This window comes from Mustela nigripes, chromosome 1 (assembly GCF_022355385.1).
Source record: "Mustela nigripes isolate SB6536 chromosome 1, MUSNIG.SB6536, whole genome shotgun sequence".
Taxonomy (NCBI): Eukaryota; Metazoa; Chordata; class Mammalia; order Carnivora; family Mustelidae; genus Mustela; species Mustela nigripes.
Genome location: NC_081557.1, coordinates 182,540,820 through 182,556,595, shown reverse-complemented (window position 1 = coordinate 182,556,595; position 15,776 = coordinate 182,540,820). Strand labels below are relative to the sequence as shown.

Below are 15,776 nucleotides of genomic sequence, written 5' to 3'. Positions count from 1 at the left end.
TTCCTTCCTTCCTTCCTTCCTTCCTTCCTGAAAGAGAGGAAGAGTTGGGGGGAGGGGCAGAGGGAGCTAGCTTGGCGCCCCATCTCATAACCCTCTGCTCATGACTTGAGCTGAAATCTAGATTCCGACACTTAAGTGACTGAGCCACCCAGATGCCCCATCTGAGCCCCAGATTCCACACATAAATGAAATCATATAACTATCTTTCTCTGATTAACTTATTTCACTTAGCATAGTACCTTCTAGTTTCACCCTTCTTAATAACTAACCTCTGTGCGTGAAGAGCCTGGTCCCATGATGACTTCATACAAAAGCACTAGGGGGCGACATCTCACGCTCCTGTCCGTCCGCCCTGCCAAAAGGGCGGATCCCCAAAATCTCCAAACCTTGGTTTAGAAATCCGTAGTGGGCAGTCCGGTTGAGCTGTTTCCTCCTTGCAGTCTGAGCCCTGAGGCGGCTATTTCTCCTGAAAGCAGTTCCTTCACCTGCTGCGTGAGGCTTCTTTCTCTACGGCAGGATTTTTCCAAACGCGAGCTGGTGGGTTATGAAATCAATTCAGTGAGTGAAAAAGGGAGGTAGTGATAATTACGCTGCGACAACAGGCATGAACTGAACTGTTCTGGAAAAACCAGGACATGTGCTCACCTAGTAGTTCAAGACCAACGTTAAAGAAAATGAAATGGAATCAGGGTAGAAAAGATCAGTGTGTCACTTTTGAAAGTATAAATAGTGTTTTATGAAAATGTTGCCAGGAACGGGTTAAATCGCATTTCTTGCTGGAGTCAGAGACAAAAATGTTTGAAAAATCATCTCTCTGTAGGGCTCAGACCAGTCTGTAGAGGGGACTTTGGGAAAGGTCATTATGCTTTCCTTCTCCTCTGTTGTTCTCACCTGCCCAGCCTCCATTAAAAAACAAAAACAAACCCTAAAATTCTCCAATAAAGCAACTCTTACCACTAAACTCCTCCTGTTTGAACCCAGTACAGGGCCTGCATTAAGCCATGTTCCCTAAAACATAACGCTTATATGATACTTTTCTTGCCTGGAATTACTGAGGAATATAAGTGGTTCATCTACCATAAGGGTAGCTGATATATATATATATATATATATATATATATATATATATAATTTTTTTTTTTTTTCTCTGCTAGTTCCTTGAGGGTAAAAGCCTTCTGAGAGAATAGCACCAAGCTGAGAGATAGATGCCCCCCCAGGAGCTGCTTATCGAACTCCGCTGGTCTGATGAATGCATTTTCTCTCCTGCCTCGCCCAGTGAAAACTGATAGCCGTGTGATGTAACTGCCTTCTTGTGGAACTGCTCCACTGTTTTCTCTCCGCAGGGTAAGTGTCCGGTAGGAGAAAATGTGCATTCTGGAAGTAATATAATGGGGGATAATTCCCATAAAGCAGTCAGCCCAGTACTTGGTATCCAGTAAGCGCTCAGTAACGTTGACTGTTGTTATTCCTGTTAAGTAAGCAGAGTAAAGACAAAATGACATAGGAAAAAAAAATACTGTGTCCCTTCACAGACTGGGGCAGGGCCTTTAAAACTTAGTTTGATGGTTCTTTTTATTAGACAAACCATTAGTGAATTATTTTTAAGTGTTCCCGTGATCAACTTGCTTTTCTGTGTCTTCTGTGTTCTCTCTGTACCCAGAAAACACAGAGCAGGCTTTTTGCCAGGTTGGGAGAAAGAATAGGTTTGTTAGCTCCAGGGCTGTTCCTGCAGAAATGGAAAGGTCTGTGGTTCAGTTCCGGGGGCTCCTGCTCAGGACTCTGCTGGTAGTCGGAGGGAGAACCGTGTCAATCCCAAGCAGATGAGCAGGGATTCTCAACTTCGGCACAGCTGGCATTTTGGATGGGCTAATTCTCTGCTGTGTGGGGATGGTCTGTGCCCTGTAGGGTACTTAGATGAAAGTTAAGATAATCATCCTAAAGCACACCAGAATTAAGTGACTTTAAATGTGTGTGTGTGTGTATACATATATATATATATATATATATTTAACAAGCAGCCACCTTAAAGGACACTTTTGCAAGGTTTATTACTATTGTATTATGAATAATGTAACTTAAAGTGTCTCACCTTTTAAAATGCAGACAAAATCAAGAAGTCACTCCCTCACATTCCCCACGCACTCCACGCCCCAGCATTGCCTTCTGCTTCCCGTGCACTTCCCTTCCTGGACAGACTCCTCCTCATTCTCCAACACCCAGCTCAGATGTCACATCCTTTTTAAAGAATTCCATGTGTTCCAGTGGCATTTTATGTATATCTTGTATCACCATTTTTACATTTCATGATAATTATTTATGGGTCTGTCTTCCCAACAAGGGTGGGAACTGTCTTATTCACTTTTCCACTTGCAGCCCTCCCTCAGCGCAGTGCCTGTTGCAAAGCCAGTCCACAGTAAATGGTTGTCGCTGAGGCAGTGTGAGTGCTGAACATTGGAGTTTCATCTTCTACTCTAGGACTTTGGACAAGTCACTTAACTCTGAAAAACTCAGCGTCGTCACCCACAGAATGAAGATAATAGTATCTGCAACTTGATGGATAGTGCTGCGATTTAAAAGTACCCAGTTAGATTGGCGCTTCTTTGAGAAATGAAGCGTGGCCTGTTGTGGGCCAGAAAATATGAAATCCATCCCTAGAGTTTTGTAGTTGGGCATAGCCTAGTTTTGACTGAGGACTCCCAGGAGAAATCTGAACTATTATGCTAGGACTATGTAATAATTTCATAATGACTTGCATTAAAATATATTTTTCTTAATTCTACTTCAACTCCCAGAAATATAGCCAGTGAACTACATTCAGGGCTGGAGGGAGGCCTAAAACTACCATTATCTGGATATTACTGTTCTTGAGAACTCATTAGCACCTTAGGCTGAAGAGGCCTGGTGACAGTGGCTTATATCCTCATAAGTTGGGCACTGCTATAGGGAACACTTAATTACATTCCTGGGAATCATCTGCTCTCTGCATATTCCACAGAGAGGCAATGTGTTACAGAAAGATAATGGATTCTGGGGCCAGATGATCCACTTGTTGGTGTATAATCTTTGACAAGTTGTTTATGCCCTCTGAGCCTCATTTTAAATAGCTTTTAAAGATGAGAATAAGAATAGGAACATCTCATAATTGTTTTGAAAATGTAAAGTGGTATTTTACAGTGGGCTTTTAAGACAATGCAACAGCTCAGTATGGTAGCGTAATGGTAGACACATGTCATTATACATTTGTCCAACCCCATAGAATGCGCAGCACCAAGAGTGAACCCAAGTGTGAACTATGGACTCTGGGTGGTTGATGGGTCAATGTAGGTTCGTCTGTTGTAACACGTGGAACAGTCTGGTGGGGGATGTTGATAGTGGGGCCTTCCCTACCCATGAGTAGAAAACCTCAGTACCATCCCCTCAATTTTGCTGTGAACCTAAAACTGTTCTAAAAAATAAAATCTATCAAAAAAAAAATAAAAGAGGTTATATGTATAAAACATCTAATACATTCCCGTCTCATGGGGAGTATTTACCCAATATTAGCTACATATCGTTCACAGATGACAGAGAACATTTATACCTCATTCTGCTTTCTACCATGTGGTGTGTATCTTACTTGCCTCCTTGCTATCAAAGGCTCTGATGCAAAGACCCCTGAACCCATGTCAGAAATTCTTCCAGCATTATTACTAGGGGTATTAATATTGTCTAGCCATAATAATGTTATTAATGACAATATCAACCACAGCAAATATACATTAAATATTAGTGCACCTGCATTTTCCCACAATTTCCATCGTATATACTAACTCAATAGCCTTACGAGGGAAATTTTATTATTACCCCATTTAACTGATTAATTGAGGCGCAGGGGGTTAATTGTGCAACGTCACAGAGTTGAAAAGTGGCGGGGTGAGGAAGCGGAGTTGAAAAACGCAGACATCTGCCACAGAAGTGCAACTTCTTAACCACTGGGCCTCCGTGTGATGGCAGGCTATCGTTTTGGTCACTCCCTCAACAAACACACATTGAACTGTTATTTTGCTCCAGGCACTCACATTCTGAGTGACGATGAATAAGACCTCCCTGTAGTCCTTGAAGAATTCACAGAGTAGTAGGGGAGACAGACATGTAAAAATGGATGATTTCCATGTAATGTCATAAGAACAACAATAGAGGCCGTGTTAAGTACAGCGGAAGCCCTGATGTGGCAGGTCTCCAGGTCATATTCTCCTGAGAGGGGAGGGGTGCCTTGAATGAATTAAATAGATGAACAGCCTTGCGATAGCACTGAGTACTCAGCAACAGGTGTGGCTAGTCAAGACGCAGATAACTCCCGGTACGTTTGACCTGAAACCTGCCTAGAGATAATTTCAGTTTTTGTCACTCAGTCCATTATTTTACTGCCTGGATTATCTTTGCAAAAAAAAAAAAAAAAAAGTAATAAAATATTCTGTGACTTAGAAATGAGGCGGTTGCTGGTATTTGTCCCTAGTATCAATGAAACTGATAAACTGTGAGGCAGGTACTCAACTTGTTTTATAAAAATTAAAAAAGTGCTGCCCTTTAATGTTTATGTCTTCTGGTAAAGACTGTATTTTCTGTATTAGACTGCAATAGGGTCACCTCAAGCTTTGATCTGACCGGAGGAAATTGAAAAGAAATGTTTCAGATTATGTCCTTCTTCTGTGAGGCCGTCTTCTATGTTTCATATGCTTGTTTTCTGAGTTGTTAGGGAAAATGTGAGATGGCAGGATACTTTTAGGAAGGTTGCCCATCAAGTATATGTGTGCTCTTCTAATTTTCCCTGGTGGCCTGGGAGGAAACTGCTGTCTCAGAGAAAAAGCCATTACTCTAGGAACGCCCGTGGTAATGAATGCATTGTGGCTTTCAACCAATACATCACTTAAAGGATGGAAAAACTGGGACGTGTACTCAGGGCCTGGGGCTTTCCTTCCAGCTGAGGGAAGAAATGAGCTCCCCTGGATTCTAATGCTGCAGTTTGGCAAAACAGGCCTTTCCCTCACCAAAAAAGATTATGAATTTAGGGAGACTTCTTACGTGGATCTCTTAGGTAGCTGGATTCAAATATGTAGGAGGAGTTTTAAGCATTTTTAAAAAGCTGCCAATAGAGGATTCCAAGCATGGGGGAATTGCCTTCGTTATGAAACGAGGTCTTGGGTTGTGAAAGGAGATATTTCTTGTGTTGTGTTGGTTGGTGGCCCCTGGAAAGATCGGGGGCTCTCAAGGGACTAGAGTGCTGCTGGGAGGGGAAGTGACTTGCACTGATGTGATCTCTTGTACTAAGACTCTTGGCCTTGCATAAGGCTTTTCGGTGATCCAGGGCAATGCCCCTCAAGCTCCTCCGTCCTTTTTTCTCTTTCCCAAACCCCTGGCAGACATGAAATATTTGTAGTAGAAACCATCACAGAGTTGGGTATCAGAAACTCTGGGGAGAGGGATGAGGTTGGCAGGAAGTAATGAGACGGAGAAAGCAAGTCAGTTTTAAAAAAACAAACCCAGTGGGTAAGTGGGAATTTCCATCCTCAGCTGTGAGGAGCCACGGCTATTCCAGTGAGAGGCACTCTCCTTCGGGACATCTGTGGCAGAAAAGATATTATATTGGTTCAGATGTAGGCCGCTCCTACATATCTGTTGGCCTTAAGTCTCTTCTCTGGAATCTCCTAGAACATGGCTGTTGTCCCTTCCCCCGTGACTATTCCTCGACTATTTGGAGTCAGATCCCATCACATTTCTCTCTCTCTCTCTCTTTTTTTTTTTTATTTAAGATTTTATTTATTTATTTGACAGACAGCGATCATAAGTAGGCAGAGAGGCAGGCAGAGAGAGAAGAGGAAGCAGGCTCCCAGCCGAGCAGAGAGCCTGATGTGGGGCTCGATCCCTCATGTGGGGCTCAATCCCAGGACCCTGGGATCATGACCTGAACCGAAGGCAGAGGCTTAACCCACTGAGCCACCCAGGTGCCCGACATTCCTCTTTTTCAGTTTAAACTTCAGCTGTTTTTTTTTTTTTTTTTCCCTTGCCCATCCTATATCCCTTCCTCAGGTTCCCACTGTGTGCTAAGTGAAGCCAGGTAATCTGAAAATCAGATTAATAATGCGTCAGCCAGTGGTAATAAGTTACTCTTGTATCTGTAACCAGAACCAGGAAAAGATCTTGGAGGTCAGCTCTGCCCATTTCTGTTAAAGAACTAAAGAATTCCCTTGAGGAAGAAAGGGCAAGCTATGAATGGGCAACTCACAAAAGAAGAAAGAGAAGTTATCAATGCTCAAACTAATAACAAAATGAATGCTAATAAAAACAACAAATGATCACTTCTTTAACCTATCACATTTGTAGATTAAGGACATAGGTAAAGGAAAATGGGCTCATTCCTTCACCGTTGATGGTGACATAAGTTGGTATATTCTTTATCCATGGAAAAGAGTGGAGACTCTGTGTCACACAAGTTCTTGGTGGGTAAATTAGGACCAAAATGCAAGTTTCTGAACTCTCAGTATGCAGGGTGTGTGCCAGATGACATTCCTGGGAAACATTTTAACAGGAACAAATCAAAGAGTAACTAAGCTAAGATTAACTATACAGTGAAGAAACGAGCCTGCACTGGCTTTTGCCTATTTCAACCCACTCCAGATCATTTAATTTTACATAATAAGATCATCCCCAAGTCAGTTGGGTTCCCATTGGTTTCTTCTTATTCACGTAATGGTTTGTTATGATTGTTTTGTTTGATGAAATACACACAAAGAGTGAGCTGCTTTTTCTCTTACTTTTGGTTGGTACTATTTTAGCTTCAAAGATGTAATTCTATGGATGCAACTAATTTCCAAAATTGAAGGATCCTTAAAGGACCAAATAATACTATGTAGCAGCCATATCATGTACTAGGAAGGAAGGAGAGAGAAAAAAAAAAAATCAAAGCGATATTACTGATGTGAATATTTTGACTGGAAATACACAGAAAGTTCCTTTTTTAAAAATAAAGCCTTAATTTTAGAATAGTTTAAGATTTATAGAAAAATTGCAAATGTACAAGAGAGAGTTCCATGTACCCCGCACCCAGTGGTACCTATGACACAATTAAAGAACTAATATGGATACGTTATTATTTGCCAACGTCTTTTTTTTATTCACATTTCCCTCATTTTTATCTAACATCCTTCCTCTGTTCCAGGATTCAGTCCAGTATATAACATTACATGCAGTCATCATGTCTTTTGAGGTTATGGTATGTGCGGCTATGGCAGTTTCTTTAACTTTCCTTGTTTCTGTTGGCTTTCACAATTTTGGGAGGTATTGATGAGGTATTTTGTAGAAAGTCTCTCACTTGGGACCTGTTGATTTTTCCTTATAATTATACAGGGCTTATGAATTTTATGTAGGAAAAACAACAACAAATTGTAGTATATGCTGTCATATTGATAGCATTATTGATAACAGCTGTTGACGTGGACCTTGATCTCCTGGCTGAGCTGGTGTTTGTCAGGTTTCTCCACCATAAAGTTCCTCTTTTTCCCCTTTTCATACTGTACTCTTTGGAAGGAAGTCACAACTAAATGTAGCTCACACACAAGGGATAAGGAGTTATACTCGACCTCCCATGAGCCGTTTGGGTTAATTTTTGTGAAATGCGTACAGTCTGTGTCTAGTTTTATTTATTTATTTTGCTGTGAATGTCCACTTGTTGCAGCACCATTTAAAGACTATCCTTACTCCATTAACTTGCCTTTGTGCCCTTGTAAAAGTAAGTCAACCAGATTTGTGGGCGGTTATGTGACATTGAACGTTCATTTGAGAAAATTAGTTGGCTTTTATCTTATTGCGCTTATTTGTGTTATTTAATTTTATTGAAATCCTTTATCTCCACATACGTAGTTATCATGATAGCCTTTGAAAGTGGCACCTCTTAATAAGAAACAAAAAGTCTTGGGGCACTTGGGTGGCTCAGTCACTTAAGCGTCAAACTCGATTTCAGCTCAGGTCATGATCTCAGGGTAGTGAGATCAGGCTCCATGCCCAGTGTGGTGCCTGCTTAAGATTCTCTCTCTCTCCCCTCTCTCTCTGCCTCAGCCCCCCACTTTCCCCTTGTGCTCACATGTACACGCAGGTGCTCTCTCTCAATAAATAAAATCTTTAAAAACATTTTCAAAAGAAAGAAAAAGGCTTTAACTTCAATTTACTCTTCTGTAGGTAAGAGTAGTAGAATGTTAGAGTGAGAAAGGGAATTGAAAAACCCTCTACTCTAACAATATTGTTTGTCCTGTGAGAAAGGCAAGATGCCCATGAATTACTTGCTCAAGGTCAGCACCTGGTAAGTGGTTAGGTCACTGACCAATGATGAGTGAGTGACTCACTGAGTTCTCTAGTCAGGCCTGTCCCCCTATGTGGTATCCTTGTGTAAACAGAGACTTCGGCCTTTCTAGATCTTTCTCTCCAGTCACACTTATTCATGGATATACATGCTTCTTAGCTGACTGAGTGAACATTGCATCACCCACAAAGCTAACCAGAAAACTAGCCCAGGTGTAATCGTTCTGAGAAGCCAGGTTGGTAAGAACATGGCACTAATGAGGTAATTCCTGAATTCTTGCGCCCTGGGAGACAACTGGCTTATTTTGGATCTGTAGCCAACTGCATTTCTATAATCTTTGAACAGCCTTGGAGGGGCTTTTTTCTGGTCACAAATGGAACTCAGTGAGAAAGTATTGGAGTTTTCTATGTAATCTATTGTTGTTATTAGGGGGAAAAAATAGCTCAACAGAAATATGCTGCCGATAATAAGTCAGGCAGATAATTTGCCTATGAGAAAAACAAGAGTGCACCTAACCCTATGTGGGTGGGCATGATGTCAGGGGATTGCTTTGTTCATAAGTAAATAAATAGACCTATGAAGAGATCATGGATTACTAGATAAATGGAAAGAAAATAATTTAACCCTAAACTTGACATTTTGATTCCACAAGATTTCTTAAATGATTAAATGGATTTATAAATCTACAAATATTTAGGTTTGCATGCTAAACAATGAGATTGCAAGATGCATCCTACTCTTTCATACATCATCCAAAGCAGCAAAAGTGATGTTGGACAGTGAAAATTTGCTCTGTAAGTTGAGGGCTTCATTTAACTCTTTCATTTAACTTTATTCAGATCTACTGCCGTAACTGTCTTGCCATCTTTTAAGGTATATTTGATTCCTTTTAATTTTTCCATTATTGCCATAGTCATCATTAATAATTATAAAAGCCATCATTTATTAGGCACCTACTGTGTGCCTCATCTTATACTAAAGCATATTTATGTTTATTACTCTCATGCAATCTTCACAACAATTCTAAGAGGTAGCTTAATGACTGTCTTCATTTTGCGGTGATTAAGACAAACATTAGAGCTGTAATTTATGTTCAAAAATCGTGGGGTGCCTGGGTGGCTCAGTGGGTTAAAGCCTCTGCCTTCGGCGCAGGTCATGATCCCAGGGTCCTGGGATCGAGCCCCGCATCAGGCTTTCTGCTCAGCAGGGAGCCTGCTTTCTCCTCTCTCTCTGCTTGCCTCTCTGCCTACCTGTGATCTCTGTCTGTCAAATAAATAAATAAAATCTTAAAAAAAAAAAAGAAAAATCGTCATGATTTGCACTCACTTCATCCCAGTCAAAACACCAACTTCCCATGTCCCTGATCCCAGCTGGCTGTCCATGAGATTGAGTCATTCATTAATTCATAATAAGGTAAAAATGATGACAAAGGTTTTAATTATCTGTTTAGAAAAGACTTGGAAAAATTAAAATCAAATGGTAAATTTTTCTTGTGGTGAAAATGCACTGTTGGGAAAAGAAGTGCAGGAGAGAGGGACGGATTTTATGGTGAGGAGTCCACTGCCCTTTCAAGTACATTTCTTGAATGTTTACCTGGTAAGGTAGTAAACCATCTCATCTGTTAACAAGAACAGTGTGTACTGAAGAATGGAGACTTGGTTTATTCAGCGAGTACTGCTAGAAAAAGAAGAGACCTATGTATGTGGTGGAATTTTCAGTCCAAATTATCTACCCACAGGTGGGATAAATGAATTAACTGTAGTTCTGCAGCTAAGAATTCATAGGTGGCAATTATAATAATTAAAGTGTGTCCAGGCAAAAGTGTACAAAAGTAATTTAGGGGATGGTTGATATTGAGGACTCTTTTAGAACAAATTTCACATACTTTTTTTATTTTCTATTTTTTATCTTCCTAAAATTAGACACATTTCTTCTGAGTTTCTAGCACTCACAGACAAGCACTATTGGGAGCATGGCTTCAAGAATACATCTCTGTGCAATTTTGGCTAACCTGGACTGCTCACATTTTCATGGTTTGAGGCCATGAGAAAACAGAAAACATTTTGGTGACCTAAATAATTTGAACTGTCAGTGTCCTACTTCTCTCTCTTTCTCTCTCTTTTGAAGATTTGATTTATTTGTTTGGCAGAGAGAGAGAGAGAGAGACAGCGAAAGAGGGAATAGGAGGTGGAGTGGGATAGGAAGAAGCAGGCTTCCTGCTGAGCAGTGAACCTGATGTGGGAGCTGAGCCAAAGGCAGAAGCTTAATGACTGAGCCAGCTAGGTACCCCAGGGCCCTGCATCTCTTTAACCAAAACATGATCATCTATGGCTGTTACAGCTGGAGAAGGTGGATCAAGATAGCATTGTGACTCAAAGCAAGGGCTCCTGGATTGGACTACCTGAGATCAAATTCTAATTCAGCCATTGATTTGTTATGTGAGCACTAGCATTTACTTAACCATCTTGCACCTCGGTTTCCTCATTTGTAAAGTGGGGGCAATAATAGTACAATATTTATTTCACAGGATTGTTGCGAGAAATTAAAGAATCACTTAGAACAATGCGTGGCACAAAATTAGCATTCAATAAATGTGAGATACTATAATTACTAGTTTTTTTTATCTATGTTGTACTCCACAGTTTGTAGGTATATTTGAGCCAATAATACACATTCTTTTCATCTGTTTTCCCCAAGTACACTCATCATACTTATTTTAAATGTTTTTGATAACTAAAATATCCAGATTAATATGTCTATTTCTATTTTTCTATGGTTTTTAGTAATTGTTTCCGTCGCCTAGAATGTCTGCTAAATGTCTCCTGAATTGACCAGACATTGTATTTTAAATACTGTAGAGGCTTATGGGTGAAATCTTTCTCCAGAGAGGCTTTACCCCTTCCTCCGCTCGGGAGCTGGCCACTTTAATCCAATCAAAGATAGACCTGACTGCAGGTTACGTTATAGGGTTTTTGGTTTTTTGTTTAGCTTTATTTTTTTGGAGCAGTGTTAAGTTCACAGAAAAGTCGAGCAGAAAGCGCAGAGTTCCTGTATGCCCCCGCCTCTACACATGCATAGCCTCCCCCACTATCAACAGCCTATGCCAGGAACCTACATTTCTTTTTTGACCAAGGATGACTCTACATTGATGCATGGTTATACTCAGAGTCTGTAGTTTACATTATAGTCACCCTAGGTGAGTGAACCCATTTTCTGGGGTTTCACAAATGTATATGACAGGGATCCACCATCATAGTATCATAAAGAATAGTTTCATTGCCTTAAAAATCCTCTGTGGTTCATCTATTCCTGCCTCCCAAGCCCAAACGCCTGGCAGCTACAGATCCTATCTTTGTCCTTGCAGTTTTGTGTTTTCCAGAATGTCACAGAGTGCATTATAGTTTTTGTGAGGTTCTTTTCCATCTCTGATCTGTCCCTATTTCTAGAAAAGAAGCCTCTGCTATGGACTGAATGTTTCTATCTCCCCCAAATTCGTATGTTGAAGTTTTCACCTCTAACAAGACGGTGCTATGAGGTGGGGCTTTGGAAGGTCATTAGGTCCTGAGGGCAGAGCCCTCGTGACTGGGAGTGGTGGCCTTAGAGAAGAGACCCTGGAGAGCTCACTCAGCTCTCCCACCATGTGAAGACACAGTGAGAAGAGGATTGTCTATGAATCAGTAAGTCAGCTCTCACCAGACACTGAATTTGTCAATGCCTTGATCTTGGACTTCCCAGGCTCTGGAACCATGAGAAATCATGTGTAATATTTTTGTTATAGCAAAACACCCTCCTAAAATTGCACCTGAGGACCAGGTGCCCACTGTGAACTTTTCCTCCTGGTGAGTCCTTTGGGGCTCAGCTGTCCTTTTACAGGCATTCTGCTTAGTTTCTTAATATCCTACTCAGGCAGCTTTGGAATCTGGGAAAACAGGTCAAGTGTCAGGCTCGATGTTCCACCCACCCTTCTCACTGGCATCCCAGACTCATAAGATTCCAGTTTTTCTCTCCAAATCCCCAAATTGCCAAAAATTCTGTTGCCTTCTCGGCCCCTCCTGCCTGCATCCATGGCCTGGTCCTTGGCCTCATGCCCAGTGCTCAGAGTAGCCAAATGCTGTTTTCCCAGAGGAAAAAATCAATTGCAGAATGCCAATTCTCCTCTCCAAGTTTCTTCCTTCTCTGTAATCTCGTTGCTCAAGGCCAAGTTTCCCCAGGAGTTCTTCAGTGCCTTAAAGCAGATACTGTTTGGTGTACTTTAGGCAGCTGTTGTAGCCATTCTTGGAGAGAGCGCTGGCCTTCGTCTCGGCTGAAGGGGGCCATCATATGAAACATATGAACATATGTTTCATACGTTCTAACATATGCTAGATGTTTCTGTATTCCTTAGTGATTCCATTAAGATTAATAACAATATAAACAGTTTAGCGAAGTCATCGACCCAGTCTACAAACCACATGGTTGATCTTATGGATGATTTGTCATTTGCAAGTAAATCTGTGCTTTAATTCAGCATGGTGTTACTTTAACATATTTGAGCATCTCATGTATAAATACTTGTGACTTTTTAAGTGAATTTTCCAGTGAATAATCTGGTGATCGTCATCCCCATATTTGTTTAGTATATTTGAATTTTAACTAGCCAGTAGAAATATTGTGGAAATGTTATTATTATTATTTTTTTTTGTAAGTCAACTTAATTTCGATCTTGGGCTCCCATTCTACTTGGGTGGCAGAAACGTAGTCTCAGTTCCTTTGTGGATTTCCCTAGGATGGTGTTTAAGTACCAAGGGACTTGCATTGTGCCAAAGGGATGTGATGCTCAGTGTCATCTGTCCATGATGTATCCAGTGACACAAACATCATCCTGTCTCTCCATTCCGTGGTCCAGTCTGGTGTTTCTTAACCTTCACTCTTATTTATAAGGCCCCTTTAGATCTACTGGCTTTCTCCACTCACCTTGTTTTCATTCTTGAATGTGCAAGACACTTTCCAGTGCTCCTGATTATGAGATTATCCTGACTGTCTAGACACACTACCCATTTTTTTCTATAAAGCTGGCTGCCTCCCAGGAGCTCAGCTCTGACTCTCTGTTGGATCAGTCTTCCAGTTCCAGGGGCAAGGTAGAGGGATGCTTCACAATCTTTTGCCCCAATATTTTTGTCTATAGTATGAGTTCTTTCAATTTTCCCAAATACTGAAATTTTTGAAACTCAAAATCTAGCAACAGTTTGTTTTCTGTGGTCCCCTGCATTCCCTGAAATCATGACAACACAGTAGTCTACCTGGAAAGGGGAAAATGAAATACTGGTGAGAAAACAAAGCAAAACATTGGTTAATGTTTCAAAAAAATTACTGTATTACACTCATTCAATAAACTCTTACTTATTGAGCTTCTGATGGATAATGCTAGACACTAGACTGTAATGATGAAGAGATCCAGTCCTCAGCTGGGCTGCCTCCAGGGCCACCACAGAACCCACACAGATGAGACAGACAGGCTCAAGACTTCAGGTGAAATATGGCAAAGTAAACACGCATTTGCTCTCTCTTTTCCCCCAAATTGCATAAAAGTGACAGCATAAGGTTTTTGTTATTGTTGTTGTTGTTTGTTTGTCTGTTTGTTTGGCACAGACCTATAAAGGCAAAGAAAAAAGAGGAGAGAGAGAAATACCTATCAGTAGAAGATATGGCGGCAGAGGTATATTGGAAACTAGAAAGCACATGGCTTTCAGTGGCAAACTAAATTAACAATGAAAACCAAAGCTGGCAGTAAGGAAAGCTGAGAAGGCTGAGAGCTACAGAAGCACAGAAAGCTTTAGAAATATCAGAAGAGGCGTGGAGGTGGTGCTGAGAGTGGGAGGGTTAGTAGCAGGTCTGTGAGAGTAATGAATTGTCAGCCAAACTTCTACTTTCCAGGTGAGAATGTGGTTGAGTCCGCTAGGGGAAGCTCATTAAATACAAAAACAAAGACACAAACAAAATCAATTAACCTAGCCAGAGCACCCTGTAGGAATGTGTACCTGACTGCTCAAGTCAAGTTCTTGTCTTCCTTTATTTTTAAATATGAACATACAACCAAGGATTACCAGGCACAGGAAAGCCTGTGGCACGTCAGAGAGAATCAAATCAAACAAATATCTGAAGAAATTATGCATGAAGCAGAAGAAAACTTCAAAAACAAACAAACTTTATAATTCATCTCCCCACATGGTAGGAAGAGATAGAGCATCTGGATGACAGTGAGAAAAGGCCATAGAATGGAACTATCCACAGAACAAAAAATTGCTCTTTGAAGTTAAATTGAAATTTTTGGAAGGCAGTTTGGAAGATGAATTTGAGACAGTCTTCTAGAAAGTCAATCAAAAATAAAGAAATGGAAAATGGAAGAGGAAAGGACAAGATTAGGGTCAGGAGTCCCAACACTCTAATAAATAGGGGTTCTAGGAAGAGAGGCTACAAAAAGATTAGGGTAGGATACTTCTGAAGAAATAATCAAGAAGATTACTTGATTGATGATATGAGTTTGTAGGTTGAGAGAGCACACTTTTGCCTTGCATAATGCATACAACGACAAAAAAAAAATATCACACTAAGGCATGCCAATGTTACATTTCAGGACTTTGGAGATAAAGAAAAGATCCTATAAATTCTCAGAGATTGAAAACATACAAAAAATCCAGAATCAGAAAAGCACCAGATTCTCACTTACTCCATAGAAAGCTAAAAGTTGGTGGAATAATCATGCAAGTTTTAAGACTTTTTACTTCCTTAAGATATTTACAAATGACTTGTCAGATAAAGTGCCATATCTGAAATCTATAAAGAACTTATGAAACTCAACACCCGAATGAACAAAAAATCCAGTCAAGAAATGGGGCAGAAGGCATGAACAGACATTTCTCCAAAGACATACAAATGGCTAACAGATGCATTAAAAAACAAAACAAAACAAAAAAACAAAAAACAAAAAAAATGCTCAGCATCACTTGGCATCAGGGAAATACAAGTCAACACCACAATGAGATATCACCTCACACCAGTCAGAATGGCTAAAATTAACAAGACAGGAAATGACAGATGTTGGCAAGGATGTGGAGAAAGGGGAGCCATCTTGCATTGCTGGTAGGAATGTAGATTGGTGCAGCCACTGTAGAAAACACTATAGAGGTTTCTCAAAAAGTTGAAAATAGAACTACCCTATGATGCAGCAATTATACTACTAGATCTTTATCCAAAGGGTAAAAACATAGTGATTTGAAGGGGCACATGCACCCCAATCTTTATAGCAGCAATGTCCACAATAGCCAAAATATGAAAAGAGCCCAGATGTCCATCAACATATGAATGGATAAGAAGAGTGTGTGTGCGTATATATATCTACGCACACACACTCTTCTTTATTTATTTATTCCATTATATATATATAGGATATATATATTCCAATATA

General features: G+C 40.4%; 1 long non-coding RNA gene across 1 annotated transcript in view; it reads left to right on the top strand.

Annotated features, from left to right (window-relative positions):
* The first annotated feature begins 460 nt into the window (after positions 1-460).
* Positions 461-15,776, top strand: part of LOC132014383 (uncharacterized) — a 35,298-nt gene continuing 19,982 nt past the window's right edge. Inside the window, exons 1-2 of the long non-coding RNA XR_009403310.1 lie at positions 461-537; positions 1,155-1,344. This is a non-coding gene — a long non-coding RNA (uncharacterized LOC132014383). The remainder of the gene's footprint in view (positions 538-1,154; positions 1,345-15,776) is intronic.